This window comes from Phyllostomus hastatus, unplaced genomic scaffold, assembly GCF_019186645.2.
Source record: "Phyllostomus hastatus isolate PE091 unplaced genomic scaffold, TTU_PhHast_1.1 phas_contig_29, whole genome shotgun sequence".
In the NCBI taxonomy this organism is placed as follows: domain Eukaryota; kingdom Metazoa; phylum Chordata; class Mammalia; order Chiroptera; family Phyllostomidae; genus Phyllostomus; species Phyllostomus hastatus.
In genome coordinates this window covers 4,109,179-4,126,228 of record NW_025333835.1, presented here as the reverse complement: position 1 = coordinate 4,126,228, position 17,050 = coordinate 4,109,179, and the positions used below count along the sequence as shown (strand labels likewise).

General features: G+C 38.6%; 1 protein-coding gene across 1 annotated transcript in view; it reads right to left on the bottom strand.

The window, feature by feature from the left end:
* EPSTI1 (epithelial stromal interaction 1) overlaps positions 1-17,050 on the bottom strand; it is a 118,727-nt gene that overhangs the window by 51,384 nt on the left and 50,293 nt on the right. The window lies entirely within an intron of this gene.

Here is a 17,050-nt window from a genome sequence, read left to right as displayed (position 1 = left end):
CATCTCATTTCCTTCATAGTTTTGATTTTCAGCATAAACAGACCCTCTAATCCAGTAACTCTTAGCTATTTATGAATCATGGACCCCTTTGGGATTCTGAAAGTAGAAATGGACCATCTGTTTCCAGACACATACACACTTGCATTTGATTTGTAAGAAGTTCTGTAATTCTGATCTGCATTTTTGACATAAAAGATTGGCCTAGACCTATCCTCAGAGTTAAGAAGTTCTTTGTTTATCCCTTAAAAATATAAACTATCACCCCAATTTGCCTCTTAGATATGTGAAGCATAGAACACTGGAATTGTTTCCTGGCCCTTACTTTTGTAATTGCCCTGTTCTACCTACTATTGATTTATGTACATTCCTTTGTCCTTCTCCTCATGTAATGTATAGGATTTGTTACCCCTCTATTTCTCATTCACAACAAAACACCTCATTCATTTTGCACCACCTGATTCCTTCCTTGTATCTTTCTGCTTTGCCCTAATATTTTAGGTGTAATGCTAAGATCCAATTCATCAGCACTTAGGGCATGAACATCAAAGGAAATACAAGAGGCCTGGTCAAAATAAGTGATATCCAGTGGGGTGAAAATCAAAACAAGGAATTAGAAAATAAACAGAGATGCCAACGTCACTTCAAATAGTTACTTAAGTAGAACATGACATTTGAACAAGCTCAGAAGCTTGAGCCGAGAATGGAAGAACTAAAAGTTCAATGATGTACATAACCCTAAGAAACATAAAGCTTCAGCAGTTAAGACAAGCAGCCTTTCCATTTGTCTAGAATTTCTTATCTTGCCAAGAATAGACAAGGAGACTAATGAAGTCTCAGAGTCTGGAAGCTGCCCCAGTGTCTGGGGCTTTATGAAGTCATCAGTCAAAAGTATAAAGAGAATAGAGTTGTCAGAAGCATAGGAGAAAGTACTGAAAAAGAAACACCATGACAAGCAAGGAAGAAAGTTCAGACTAAGTTGACTGGCAGCCCTGCATTGTGTTCTGATGGTTGCTTCTTATATGCCAGTTCCAGCACAAAGCTGGCTGGATAGCTAACCACCAGCGTGGACTTTGTGTCAATGTCATTGCCCTGCTCATGCCACAAAATTAAATCATAATGACAGGGCCATAGGACTGTCACGGAAATGTGAATAGGAGCAAATGGAGAAAGTGTATTATTTCAAAATGATTAACTATACAAACAAGTTCCAAGTAACCAAGCTAACAGGTGTTTTTCTACAATTAGTATAGTGTCACATGGTTGAGTCAACCAACAGAATATGAAAGGAAATGATGTACACCTCCATTTCCAGGACTAACTAATTATAAACTTCCCATGCATGCACCTCCATATGTTGTTTTTCTTCTGGCTGCCTGAAAAACAGACAACACCAGAACAAAGTTGAAGTCATATATTAAAGATGAAAGGGCCTATACTGGTTGTGCTGCCTGAATATGAATGGAGGGGGCCTCCTCTCCAACCTGTTCATTCATGTCTTATATGAATAGGAAAAAATATAGTAACTGAGCAATTACATATTTTGAGGTGTATTTATACAGCAACTACTCTACTCAAATAATACAACATAAAGTAATATTCACTAGAGAATAATTTCTCAGTTTAGGTGAACAATTCCAAAAGTATATAAAGAAGCTGAGATTTGTTAAGGAAGAGTAGAAAAAAGAATTCTCAAGACGCACAGGGCATAAAAAAAGAACTTACAAAGAGATAGCAAGCATAAAATGGAACATAGAAACCATAAAAATAGTCAGAAATAAAGAATGCATACCTGTACGAAACATGCAGACAAGATGAAGCATAACAACATCCACATCATGAAGATACCAGAAGGAGAAGAGAGTAAGGGATTGAGAACATATATGAAGAAAAAATGACCAAAAACTTCCTTAACCTAGTGAAGAAAAAAGACATACAAGTCCAGGAAGTTCACAGAATCCAAAAAAGGGACAAAACCTACACCAAGACACATCATAATTAAAATGGCAAAGATTAAATACATGAAAATAATCTTAAAAGCTCAAGAGAAAAGCAATTACTTAGCTATGAAGGAACTGCCATTAGGCTGTCATATGATTACTTAACAGAACCATTTTAGGCCAGAAGAGATTGGCATGAAATATCAAAATGATGAAAAGCAAAGACCTACAATTAAGGCTACTTAACCAAGCAAGGCTATCATTAAAATTGTAGGAGAAATACAGAGCTTCCCAGACAAGAAAAAGGAGCCTGTTAACATCAAACCAATATTGTAAAAAATGTTAAAGAGCTTGCTTTAAGAAGTAGAAGAAAAAAAGGGAAAATGGTTTAAAAATAAAATGACAATAAATATGTATCTCTACCAATAATCATTTTAAATGTAAATGACCTAAATTCTCCAATCAAAAGATGTAGGGTAGCTGAAAAGATAAGAAAACAAAACCAATATATACGCTATCTCCTCCTAATATCAATTTCAGATCAAAAGATACACACAGGCCCTAGCTGGTGTAGCTCAGTGGATTGAGCACAGGTCTATGAACCAAAGGATCACAGGTTCGATTCCCAAACAGGGCACAAGCCTGGTTTGTGAGCCAGGTCCCCAGTAGGGGGTGCATGAGAGGCAACCACACATTAATGTTTCTCTTCCTCTCTCCTTCCCTTCCTTTCTCTCTAAAACTAAATAAAAAATATTTTTTAAAAAAGATACACACAGACTAAAAGTAAATGGATGGAAGGATCCAAGATGTGGAGGAGTAAGTGGAAGCTACACAAACTTCCTCCTGGGACCAAACTAGAATTACAATCAGACTGATCAAGAAAAAAAGAGAGAGGACTCAAAGTCAGAAATGAAAGAGGAGAAATAACAACTGGCACCAAAGAAATACAAAGGATTATAAGAAAATATTATTAATAAGTATACACCAACAAACTGGGCAATATGGACAAAATGGATAAATTCTTAGACGTATGAAGATCCAAATCTAAATCAGAAAGAATCAGAGAATCTGAATAGACATATGACACCTAGTGAAATTGAAACAATAATAAAAAAACTCCCAACAAACAAAAGTCCTGGACTGGATGACTTCATAGGTGAATTTTAGCATACATCCTGAGAAAAACTCCCCTCCTCAAGCTATTCCAAAAAATTCAAGAGGAGGGAAAGCTTCTAAACTCATTTTATGAGGCCAGCATTATCCTAATTCCAAAACCAGATAAAGGCACTACAGAAAAAGAAAATGATAGGGCAATATCCCTGGTGAACATAGATGTTAAAGTTCTCAACCAAACATTAGCAAACTGAATACAGCAATCATCAAAAAGATCATATACCACAATCAAGTGGATTTATCCCAGGAATGCAAGTTTGGTACAAATTCCATTTGCAAATCATTAAATGTGATTTACCACATAAACAAAATGAAGGATAAACACCACATGATCATACCAATAGATGCAGAAAAAGCATGTAATAAAATCCAGTACCAATTTATGATAAAAACTCTCAACAAAGTGGGAATAGATGAAGCATACCTAAACATAATGAAGGCCATATATGACTAACCTATTGCCGGCACCATACTCAATGGGCAAAAAGTACAATTGCTCCCCATAAGATCTGAAACAAGACAGGGATGTCTGCTTTCACCTCTTTTATTCAGCATAGTACTGGAAGTCCTAGCCACAGCAATCAGACAAGAAGAAGACATAAAAGGCATACAAGTTGGAAAGGAAGCAGTAAAGCTGTCTTTACTTGCAGATGACATATTACTGTATATAGAGAACCCCAAAAATTCTACCAGAAACCAATCAAGCTGGTAAATGAATTCAGGAAAGTAGCAAGATATAAAATTAATATCCAGAAGCCAGTTGCATTTTTATATGTCAATAATAAACTAAAAGAAAGGGAAATTAAGAAAACAATTCCATTCACAGTTGCTTCAAAAAAGAATACCTAGAAAGAAATCCAACTAGGAATGGGAAACACCTGTGCTCAGAAAATTGTAAGACACTGAAGCAAGAAACAGAAGAAAATAAAAATAAGTAGAAGCACATACTGTGTTCATGGATAGGAAAAATTTGGATATGCTATCCAAAGCAATCTATAGATTCAATGCAATTCCTGTCAAGATTCCAATGACGTACTTCACAGACATAGAACAAACATTTCAAAAAACTTATATGGAACCATAAAATGCTCCACATAGCAGCAGCAATCCTGAGATAGAAGAACAAAGTTGGAGGAATCACGCTACCTAATATCAAACTATTCTATAAGCCCATAGTCAGAAAAACAGCATGGTAGTGGCATAAAAACAGATACATCAATGGAACAGAATAGAGAGCCCAAAAATAACCCCACATCTTTATAGTCATTAATATTTGACCAAGGAAACAAGCTCATATTATGGACTAATGATAGTTTATTCAATAAATGGTATTGGGAAAATTGGACAGGTACGTGCAGAAAAATGAAACTGGACTGCCTCCTTATGTCACACACAAAAATAAATTCAAAATAGATTAGACTTGAATGTTGGATCCAAAACCATAAAAATCCTAGAAAACACAGGCAGTACAATCTCAGACATTGTTCATAGCAGTATCTTTTCTGATCTATCTCCTGGGGCAAGGAAAACAAAGGAAATATAGACAAATAAGACTATCAAACTGAAAATTTTTGCATAGTAAAGGAAATTATCAACAAAATATAAAAAACACTGAATGGGAGAACATGTTCACCAATGATACATCTAATAAGGTGTTCAACATCACTAAACTTCAGAGAAATGCAAATTAAAATCACAATGAGATATCACCTCACACTAGTCAGAATGAATATCATCAATAAATCAACAAACAAGTGCTGATGGGGATGTGGAGAAAGGGGAACCCTAGTTAACTGTTGTGGGGATGCACAGTGGTTCGGCCACTGTGGAAAGCAGTGTGGAGTTGTATCAAAAAATTTTAAATGGAACTGCTTTATGACCCAGCAATTCCACTTCTGGGAATTTATCCAAAGAAACCTGAAACACTAATCTGAAAGAATATAAGCACCCCTATGTTCAGTGCAGCATTATTAAAATTGCTAAGATTTGGAAGCAGCCCAAGTGTCTATCAGTAGACGAGATTACTATGGTACATTTATACTGTGGAATACTACTTGGCCATAAAAATGAAAAATGTTACCCTTTGTGACAGTATGGATGGACCTGGAAAACGTTATGCTAAGTGAAATAATCCAGTCAGAGAAAGACAAATACCATATGCTTTCATTCATATATAGAATCTAATGAACTGAACTAACAAGCAAAATAGAGACAGACTCATAAAGAGCAGGCTTACAGCTTGGCATGGGGGTGTTTAGTGGGTAAAGGAATCAAGCAAAAAAGTAACACTCATGGATACAAGCAACAATGTGATGACATTGTTGGCGGAGGGGTGTGGGTTGATTTGGAAAAGGGTATAAGGTGGGTAAATGGTAATGAAAAAATACAATAAACTATGACTTACCAAAACAAAAAAGAATTCATGTATGCATCTTTACTGCTTCAGAACCTTCGTGGGGAGAGGGAAAGGTGGGAAAGGGAGGAGCCTATTCATCCTTGAGCTGTCCTTACGTCAGATCTGGGAGCTAGCATGGAACACATGCATAAAATGTATCCCAATGCCACTAATTGCATTAATCCCAATTAATAATAATATTAATCTTGTTTAGTTTCTGAACTGGTAGAAACTAGACAAGAAACTAGGTGGTAGTTTGAGAAAGGAAGCTACATTGTGAGAAAGTCAAGGGAGAAAATGAATGTGGCTTGTTATATTTAATATGATAGCATATTTAAAATCTGTTAATGGAGATTCATCAATAAAAACCAAAACTTGACCTTTTTAAAAGGACAAAATATGTAGAGATGGCCACAGAGAATGAAATATGTGCCTGTTGGCTCATTTCAAGAGCACAGAATTGCAAAAGACAATTCCTATAAGACTCTTTTTAGTTAGAAAAGAACACCAGGGTTTTAGTGTTCAAGAAAGAATCAAAAATTAACTTAAATGTTTAGGAGCTTATGAGTCAGGAATTTGCCACTCATCATACTTCAGGGCTAAGCACCTTTCTCTACCTGGTTACCCATGTCTGCCAACTTTGCACCATGACAGGGCACATGAACACATTCTAATAAAAATGTTAAACTACAGATTTTAAAGTTAAACAGTTGTAATTAGGAAGGTGCCCTCACTGGGGAAGGGGGGGGGAACAAAACAGTTATAAACCCTGGTACTCTTTGTCTTGTTGGGAGTACATGGGAAAGGTTTATCTTCTCTCATCTCCAATGACTTAAATGTCTGCTGGGTACAGACAGGTGATTTCAATGAGTGAAGCGGGCCTGGAGTGAGGGCACAGGAGCTCGGACTCTGTGATAAATGACAACTGCCACTCAGGTCAGTGCTGAAGAGGCCAGAGAGTGTAGAGAGGATTTTGACAAACTAGAGCATCATCTTCTTTATAAAAAGGTCATCTGCTACTCAGCTCCAGGCTTATCACTGCCCCATGGGGACACAGGCCAGCACTGCCAGATGTCTTAGTTTTTACAGGTATAATAAAGATGCTAACAATTTTAATGTGAAATATGTTGGCAATTGATTCAGAAATGTTTGAAACACTGTTGCTCAACACTTTGCTGACCAAAAGAAAAAAAAAAGGAACAACAACAACAACCATCCCCCCCAAAATCTCTGCAAGTCAAATGTGGCCCCAAAGGCTACCTGATTATGACCAGGTAATTTCATTTCTGTCCACACTTGTATATTTCTTAATTATACACAGCAGATGCAATGCCTACTTGAGTGTGGTCATGGGGTAATAATATGGGTATAATAATTTACAGTTTTAATTTGAACATTTCACCTCAAATGTCATATGGTGTGATTGAGTGTGATATTATTATGTTACAGAATTACATGCTTATGATTTTGTAATAAAAGATTTTGTAATAAAAAGGGATCTTATTTGTGCCATATTATATTCATAATAAAAAAGGGAAAAACAAGGAAGGTTGATTTCTAGTATTGAAGAGGGAGTTCAGAAACAGTTGCTACACTGTTTTATGTGTATCAGCTAACAGCAAGAGAAAGAAGGTATATCATATTTCACATTTATATTAAACACTAAAGTATATCATTTGATTTATGATTTGTAACTGTAAATATATATTTGTGTTACTACATGACAAAGAAATGATGAGACACTGTAAGACGAAAAGATAACCCACAAAAATATTCATAACCAAAGAAAAACAATAAAAGGATTAATGTGAATATATATAAAGATATAATAAATCAATTATAAAAGGCAGTCCAATAGAAAAATGGGAAACAGGTAGAATCCTACTTCACAGAGGAAGAAGCCCAATTATTAGTAACAATAAAACAACAAAATAGCCTAGGAGTTGTATAGTGCTTATTATGTGTCAGGCCCTGTTGTAATCACATTATATATATATATATATATATTAGCTTCATGACAACTTTGTGAAGGCAGTATTACAATGCTCAAAATCATACAGTCCAGCTGTAAATAAATGTCAAAGCCAAGATCAGACCCATGTAGCCTGGCTCCCAAGTCACGGTTTCAGTCACTATACTTGACTGCTTCTCCTGAGCAACAACCATGTGAGATGTTCAATCTCACTAATAATTGTAGTGATTACAAAGGAAAGGCTTGGCATATGCCATTGTGGGTTCTATAGGACAATAATAATTTCCAAAATGCCAGTAGGAAGACCTATGTGAGCTGTCATCATGAGAATCATTGTGGTGCTTCTTAGAAATTACTGCATCTGGAGTAGTATCTGGGAATCTGTGTTTCTGAAATACGCCCCTACTGATCTTGAGAACTATTGTGGTAGTACACATAGGTATTTAATATACATAAGTACCTCACATCTACATTACTCGGACTTAAGAATACTTTTTATTATACAACTTATTTTGAAACAAAACCTGTGTGGCTTAGAAATCTTCATGTAAGTACTATCTAACAATACATTCTTCCTATATTCCACATAACTTCACAAACCTGAACTTCGCCACCATGAGGTTTAGTTGAGCAAGTTACCCTTCTTACATTCACACATGCATTCCAGCAGGCAACAAATATTTCCTCCGTCTCTGCTTTGTGCTTAAAAATATGTGTTATAGAATAATCTAAACAGGTATTACTTTGCCTGAGTCAGTTTCACATAACTGGAAGTGAGCAAAAGACTTTTGCACACCTCTAAGCATACACAGAGCCCATTTAAGTAGCAAGGTGAAAGAAAATGAACTGGAATAGATATACAAGCTCCATTTAAAAGATCTCAAAATAAGAGGTATGAAACTAAGCATGGATGTGAGGCCCTAATATCAGGAGAGCTAAATTGTGTACTTGATCATAGTAATCAAACTACCCAATGTACTTTAAACAATTCTTTCCCCAAGTTAACTGGTCTTTAATGTTTTTAATTTTTAATTACACAAGTAGTATATAAATATGTCATAAAATTGGAATAGAAAATAGAAAAGTATGAAGAGTAAAAGTAAAAGTCCTGCTTAACATCCCTCTCAACCTTTCTCCTTTCTCCAGAGGTGAATTACCATGACTTGACAGGTATGTATTCTCCTAGACTGTCTTTATTAATTGACAAATATCTATTTAGAATGATGAACAGTGGTTTACTTTGGATTGAGGGCAGAAATAATTAAGGCAAGGCAGAGATTGCCACCTGTTCTCTAAAACATGTTTTCCATTTTCCTGGACACATAGCTAGACTACATTTCCCAGCTCTCTCACAATTATATGCGGCCTCCTATCTAAATTCTGGTTAATGGAATCTAAGCAAAAGTATGAGCCAAGTCTGATGTGACACATGTCAGTGACTTCCCACATAATTCTTAATGCTCTTTCCTCTTTCTGTCTGATGGCAGCACCTAAAGTGAGTTTGGAAGTCACTTGCTAACCACGATAAATCCACACTTTGAGTTGCTTATCGCCTTTGGAGGAGAGAAAGCCAGCCTGCTGGCTCAAACAGTATTCTTGGATCATTCCACAAGAATCATATAAACTTCTTGTTCTTTAAGTTACTTAAAATTTAATGTCTTGTTTTTAAAAACATAGCCTTTCCTGCCCTAACCAATAGAGACTTTTTTCACAACTGGAATACCATAATATTTTGTTCTGCAAAACTTACTTTTTTAATTTAATAATATCCTTGAGATTTTTCCATGTTACTCTATAGCTACCTTATTCCTTTGGCAGTTGTATTGCATCCTATAATATGGATAAAAATAATATATTTAACCATTCCTACTGATAGGTAGTTATATTGATTCCAAAAACTATCCTGATATATACAAGGTCTGTCCAGAAGGTCTCCATCCATGTAATATGGAAAATAGAGATATTTATTGAAGAAGATACAAGATATGAGAAACACTATACATAGGACAATGAAACCTCAGACCCCTTCAATGTAGGCACCTTGGGGCTTCACACAGTTCTCCCAGTTGCCATCAGCTACCCCATCTTATTTTCCTGAATCTCATCAACAGTCTGAAATCTCTTCTCTTTAAAAGGTGATTTTAGTTTTGGGAAAAGCCAAAAGTCACAGGACACCAAATCTAGGGTGTAGTGGGGCTGAGTTACCTAGGTGATTGATTTTTCACCAAGAAACTCTGCGTGAGATGTGATATATGAGTGGGCATGTTGTCTTGATGAAGGTGCCAATCGCCAGTTGCCCATAGCTGTGGACTTCTGAATCATCTGAATAGTTTCCACATAGGAATGTTCAAGCTTAATGCAAAATTTGATGCAGATTCATTGCTCTAATCACTCAGTTGTTTTTGATTGTGACTGCCACACAGTACACATGCTCAGTGTACTGCTCCGCTGACTAGTACAGTGAAGTCATCATTGTTTATGCAAGAGCATTCTAGTTCACTCTCCTTGGCTGCCACTTTACATCAGATGTGGTGCAAACCATTCTTGATATACAAACAATGGCTGGACTTTTTCTGGACAGACCTGGCACATCTTCATGCACATGTATGAGTAAATTATATGTGGGAGTAATTTTCTAGGATAGATATCTACATATACAATTGTTTACATTTAAACTATGCATGACAATGCCAAGCTTCTCTATACAAATTTATATTCTTATAAAAAATTAACTGTATGAGAGTGAAGTTCACAGTTACAGCCTGCCTTCTCTGAGTGTTAATCCCCTCCTGTCTCACATATATCTGTTTATCTCATTCATCTCCACGTGATCTACCTCTCCCATCATCATTCTCTCAATCCTGTACTACCTTGGACATTTGCCACTGGGTAGCCCACATACCTCATTGACCCTCCCATATTCTTCCACAGTGGCAGCAAACTTTTTTTTTATTGTTGTTCAAGTACAGTTGTTTCCATTTTCCTCTCACCATTCCTCCCTCACCCCAGCCAGCAACCTCTTGATATAAAAGCCAACAATTCTATATCATAACCTCATTTCAGAAAGTCTTTCTCAAATATAAAATCACTATTAGGCAAACATTAAGATAAAAATTATCTTAATGGGAGGCAAGATTCTATGGATGCTAAAATATGTGGGGAAAAGTTTGAGAATAACAGGATATTAAAAGAATAATAATAGTCTTAAAGTATCACCCCAATTACAAAGTACCAATTACAAGGGGAAAACCAATAACTTTATAGTACAGAGTACTTAAACCAAATAATCAAAGTTAACCACCAGTAATAAGAATGTTAACATCATGTATCCTCTGAGATGATGCTCTGAGGACACAGCATCACTTCTGAGTATTCTGAAATTAAAAACTCAATTGAATCATGGGAACACATCAGACAAACCGAAGTTTGAGAAACATTCTACAGAGTAACTAACCAGTAGTGCCCACTGAAAGTGTCAAGGTCATGAAAGATAATGGGAAAATGAGGCACTGTCATATATTGGAGGAGACTAAAGAGTCATGACCACTAAATATATTATGTGCTCCTGAATTGGATCCTAAAATAGAGAAAGGGTCCTGGGGAGAAACTGGTGAAATTCTAATAAAGCCTGTGGTTTACAATGTTTTCTCAATGATAATTTCCTGGTTTTTATAACTGTGTTATGGTTACATATGATATTAACATTAGAAGAAGTTAGGTGAAGAGTCTACTGAAAAATACTGTACTATTTAGTGACTTTTCTTTAAGCTGAAAATTTTTTCACACGAAACAGGAAAAAATCCCCTTAGCTCTCTTACATTATCCAAAACCATGACTTTATCTTGAAGACAGCGCATTCCTCTGAGCTCCCTAAAAGGAGCTGTTTTATTTCTCACACTACACATATTCCTCAGTGCCTAGGGGTGAAATAGACATCCTCTTTGCTCCCCATGCTACTTCCAGACCATTACTTGTCTCCTCATTACTTGCAAAAAATTGTCCATTCCTATAGCATTCCTGGTCTCAGCATGTACCATCATCTCCCCTATTTACTATTGTCATCTTCCAACACTGGTCAACCACTTCTCACTTGTTTAAAATCTTTCTCCCTATCTTGACTATAGTCATCAACATGGATGTGATCTATCTCCTCCCCACCTTCCAGATCAGGATATTTCCTGATTGCCTTATCTCCAATAGCTCTTCACTTTGCCTGTGTCACATTCCTCGAGTCATACCATAGACTTCACTGTCATTTAAAAATGTCCTCCCTGAAAAATAGAAAATGATAAATCCTTCTCTTAGACAGAAGTTTCTATCATTCCATATTCTTACACAAACACCTCACTACAACAATTTTCCAAACCATCGTTTCCCTCTCTTTCTCATCATTAGCTCCCACTTTTCTTTACTCACCATACAGCTTAAATACCATGGTCCATTCTCACAATCTTTCCCTTACAAATGTCTTCAATTCTCTCCCTTCTCTGTCTTCCTTAACCATAGTTTCCTGGAAAAGCTGAAACCAAATAAAAGTCAACCATATGCTTTCTCTGGGTTTGCACCACAGCAAGTGAATCAAACTTAGGGAAAATAACAGAACAGGTGTTTGGGGTGGTAGGTATGAAGGAGAACGGTGTAGTGGTGTTTATTTTTTTTTTCATGAAATTCATGAACTCTGTTTACCCAGTAATTCTATTCCATTTCTTTTTTTTTAAGATTTTATTTATTTATTTATTTATTTTTTAGAGAGGGAAGGGAGGGGGAGAGAGAGAGAGAGAGAGAGATTGAGAGAGAGAGAGAGAAACATCAATGTGTGGTTGCTGGGGGTTATGGCCTGCAACCCAGGCATGTACCCTGGCTGGGAGAGAGAGAGAGAGAGAGATTGAGAGAGAGAGAGAGAAACATCAATGTGTGGTTGCTGGGGGTTATGGCCTGCAACCCAGGCATGTACCCTGGCTGGGAATCGAACCTGGGACACTTTGGTTCCCAGCCCGCGCTCAATCCACTGAGCTACGCCAGTCAGGGCTCCATTTCACTTATGAATCTTATTCAACATCTTATCTGTTCTACCCAACAACTTATTCTCAGCTGACGATATCCTCATTCTTCAGTGAGAACAAAGATATTACACCTTTTATCTCCTTCCAAACCAAGTCTTCAAGTCTCCCTACAATGCACTCAGTCTTTAAAAACCATATAAGAAAAGAGCATTTCCTTACTTATAATAGGGTAAGTGCTCTATTTTTAATCATTAGCTAACCCATTGATCATATATGCTCAGGAACCTATTCACATGTATTTTTTCAAGGACTTTGTTTTTTCTGTCACTCCCATTCTGTCCATTCTCTCCCACCTCTACTAAATTATTTCTATCAGTATCAGGAGTGCCAGCTTCAGAACTTTTGGAAACCACCCTACCTGGTTTCAGAAGCTGTAACCCCTCCCCCCCCCCAACCCATGGCTAAGGCTGAGTGAATGACCTTCGGACCAGAAGCCACTAAGGAGACAAAAGTTATCTCTCTGGCAGGGGTGCCACTTCTGCTCCTTTTTCTTTACCCTGCCTAGCCCCCAATGCTTGATTGGTTAGCCAATGATGGGTAAGATTCCCAAGCAAGGAACAACCTAAGGCACGATCACATGGAGGCCCTCAGGGAAGGACTTTGGGGGGCTTTGGAGAAAGGGAGTGATGGACCCTCGCCCCTCAGCTTTGACAAAGCCTGATTCCTCATTCTGTCTGCAAGAAGTCTCCTAATCTCTTGGTTGCCTTACTACCCCTGCCTCATTTAAGCCTGAGACAATGCCTTAAACATGAAATAATGCTGGTGCTGGGTACCACTCTGTGCTGGAAAGGGCTGGTTCCCCAGCGATCAGGCCTAAGAAAGAATATGTAAAATCCTGTGAAACCTGCTTTGTGTAGAATGTTCTCAATTAGATAAGGGTCCAAGGGAGAAGTGAGTTTGTTCCTCAAAGTTTTATGGCTCTTAAGCTATATGACCCTGACTCAAAATAGGCCCTCAGAGTTCTTTGTATGTTATCTATTGTTTGATCCTTATTGCCTGACAATGGTTGATGAGCTTTACCTGTATTCCTGTGAAAATGAGCCCAATAAAAGCCCATTGAGGAAAAGGCTCTTGGCCCTTCCCTTTGAGAGATTGGCCACCTTTCCTCCCCAAGCAGATCATGTCTTGGTAAACTTATTCTCATCCATGGTGGCGGGGGTGGGCGGGGGGAGTGGCCTGGAGGTGGAGCCCCCCACAAAGAACACTCTTCCTTCTTGAATTGGGTTGGTAAACACACAATACAACATATGGATGATGCATTCTAGAGCTGTATAACCTGAAACCTATATAGTATTATTAACCAGTGTCACCTCAGTAAATTTAATAAAAAGTAAAAACACACACACATAACTCTCTCTTGATACCATACTTCCATCCAGCTACTGGCTCATTTCATTGCTCACCTTCTCAGATTATTCAAACGAGTATTGATAAATGCCATCTCTGTTTCCATATCTCCACTTACTCCTGAATCTGTTGCCATCAGGCTCCATGCCCACAATTATACCCAAATTATTCCTGACAGGATCATAAATGACTATATTAAAGCCACATCCACTGGTCCTCCTCTTGTAACAGGGTGTAGCCAAGAGGGAGGCCCCAAATAGGGATTTGGAATGGGGCCCAGAACTTAGGGTGTCCAGGAAATATTGGAAAGACATGTAGGATGTCCTCACCCCTTCCCGCCATGGGTGTGGGTTGGGGGAGGGGACAGGTGGAGCGGGGCCATTGGGAACTGTTTTGCATAGCAGCAGCTTTGCGGCTCGCCTCTGGCATGGTCATTTGACATATCCACAGCCTTTGGCTGGTTGCATGGATATGTTGAATGGCTATGGCCATGCTCAGAGCCAGTGGAATGGAAGTAACTTCCCCCCAAGACGTGACTGGGGGTAGGTCCCTCGAGTTGCAGTGCCTACATGGGAGCTTGGAGAAGATTGGCTCCATGACATGGGGCCATGCCTGCCTAGACTCACTATGGCAGCCCAGTAAAGCTAGAAGGATATGGGAGTGCTGGCAAGTGTAGCCGATTGTGGGAGGAGTCGGAAATGGGGCTGCAGAGTAAGATTGGCATGGGGATTTAAACCCAGACATGGGAGCCATTAGAGGGAGGACCACAGCCAGTGAAGAGAGAGAATCACTCGGTCTTTAGCAGAGTGGGGACTCCCACAGCCCTATGAGAGAGAATCACCATACAGCTTTAGCAGAGAACCGCCACAGGGCTTTGGCAGAGTGGTGACCCCCCTCCTCACAGCCATTGCAGAGAGAGGACCACAGCCCTGTCAGGGAGAACTATGTGGCTTTGCCAGAGTGGGGACTCCCTTGGCCATTGTGCAGCTGTGGTAGTGCAGAGAGAGGACCATGTGACTGTGGCAGTGCAGAGAACCATGTAGCTATAGCAATAGAAAGGAGAGCCATGCGGCTGTGGCCATGTAAGAAAGCCACGCACTTCTGGCAGAGTGGGGACCCCCGCAGCTTTAGTAGGGGGAACCACCACTCAGCTTTTTAGCTAGAGATCCTGGCTACGTAGCTGATGCTGCTGGGAACTGAGGGAGCCCTGCCAGCCTAACATAGATTACTGGGAAGAATTGGGGGCTGCCTGAGCCACGGACTTCTATTTCTATTCCTGAGATATGGTACCCCAGACTGGGCAAAGGGGGGAAGGAAAGACTGTGTGTGTTTTTGGGTGTTTTAAGGGACTTTGGGATTTTGATGAAGACATTAGGTCACTACTTTAAGTCTGTATAGCATTAAATAACCATTTCCTTTCCTTTTCATGAATCTCTGGCATTGAGAGATGTCTTTCCTATAAGGCAGCAGACATAACGAACCCGGGTGGCTCCTTTCAGTAATAGTATATGTCCCCCGCCCCCTTCTGTTCTGTAACACTCTCATCTGACCTTTTCACAACCATGGAGAATTCACTAATCTCTCCTTTTGGAAACAAATATTTCTTCACTTCTATAACACCACACACTTCATTTACCTCTCAGGTGCTCTTTCCTATCTATCTATACTCTAATTGATAAAGATCATCTGCACGTTGTGGGCCTTCTCAAATTTACAACTGCTTATTTTTTATTTTTGAATGTATTTTATTAATTATGCTATTACAGTTGTCCTAGTTTCCCTCATTTATTCCCCTCCACCTTGCACACTCCTCCTACCCACATTTCCCCCCTTTAGTTCATGTCCATGGGTTGCACATATTAAGTTCTTTGGCTTCTCCATTTCTTATACTATTCTTAACTTCCCCCTGTCTATTTTGTATCTACCATTTATGCTTCTTATTCCTGTGCCTTTTGCCCCTTTCTCCCTCTCCCCCTCCCCTGATAACTCTTCATGTGATCTCCATTTCTGTGATTCTGTTCCTGTTCTAGTTGTTTGCTTTGTTTGTTTTTGTTTTTTAGGTTCAATTGTTGATAGTTGTGAGTTTGATGTCATTTTACTGTTCATATTTTTTATCTTCTTTTTCTTAGATAAGTCCTTTTTATATTTCATATAATATGGGCTTGGTGAAGATGAACTCCTTTAACTTGACCTTATCTGGGAAGCACTTTATCTGCCCTCCCATTCTAAATGATATAGCTTTGTTGGATTGAGCAATCTTGGATGTAGATCCTTGCCTTTCATGACTTGGAATACTCCTTTCCAGCCCCTTCTTGCCTGTAAGATTTCTTTTGAGAAATCAGCTAATAGTCTAATGCACAGGTGGCAAATGCAAGGCCCGAGGGCTGAATCTGGCCCTCCACCTTGTCTTTACCCAGAGGCAGTGCCGAGCTCTTACTTAACAGTTAAGGAGTAGTTACATTTACACAATCCCAAAATTATATTCGGCTCTTTGAAGACAACTGCGAGGCTGATGTGGCCCCCAGTGAAAATGATTTGACACCCTTGGTCTAATGGGAACTCCTTTCTAGGTAACTGTCTCCTTTTCTCTTGCTACATTTAAGATTCTTTCCATATCTTTCATCTTGGGTAATGTAATTATGATGTGCCTTGGTGTGTGCTTCCTTGGGTCCATCTTCTTAGGGACTTTCTGAGTTTCCCGGGCTTCCTGGAAGTCTATTTCCTTGGCCAGATTGGGGAAGTTCTCCTTCATTATTTTTTCAAATAAGCTTTCAATTTCTTGTTCTTCCTCTTCTTCTTCTGGCACCCCAGATGTCGGAACATTTTAAGTTGCCCTGGTTTAAAGGTTCCTAAGCCTCTCCTCATATTTTTTAATTCTTATTTCTTCATTCCGTTCTGATTGAATGTTTATTTCCTCCTTTTGCTTCAAATCATTGATTTGAGTCCCAGATTACTTCCCTTCACTGTTGGTTCCCTATATATTTTTCTTTATTTCACTTTGCATAGCTTTCACTTTTTCCTCTATTTTGCAACAATACTCAACCAATTCTGTGAGCATCCTGACTACCAGTGGCTTGAACTCTAAATCTAATAGGTTGGCTATCTCTTCATCACTTAGTTCTATTTTTGGAGTTTTGATCTGTTCTTTCATTTGGGACATATT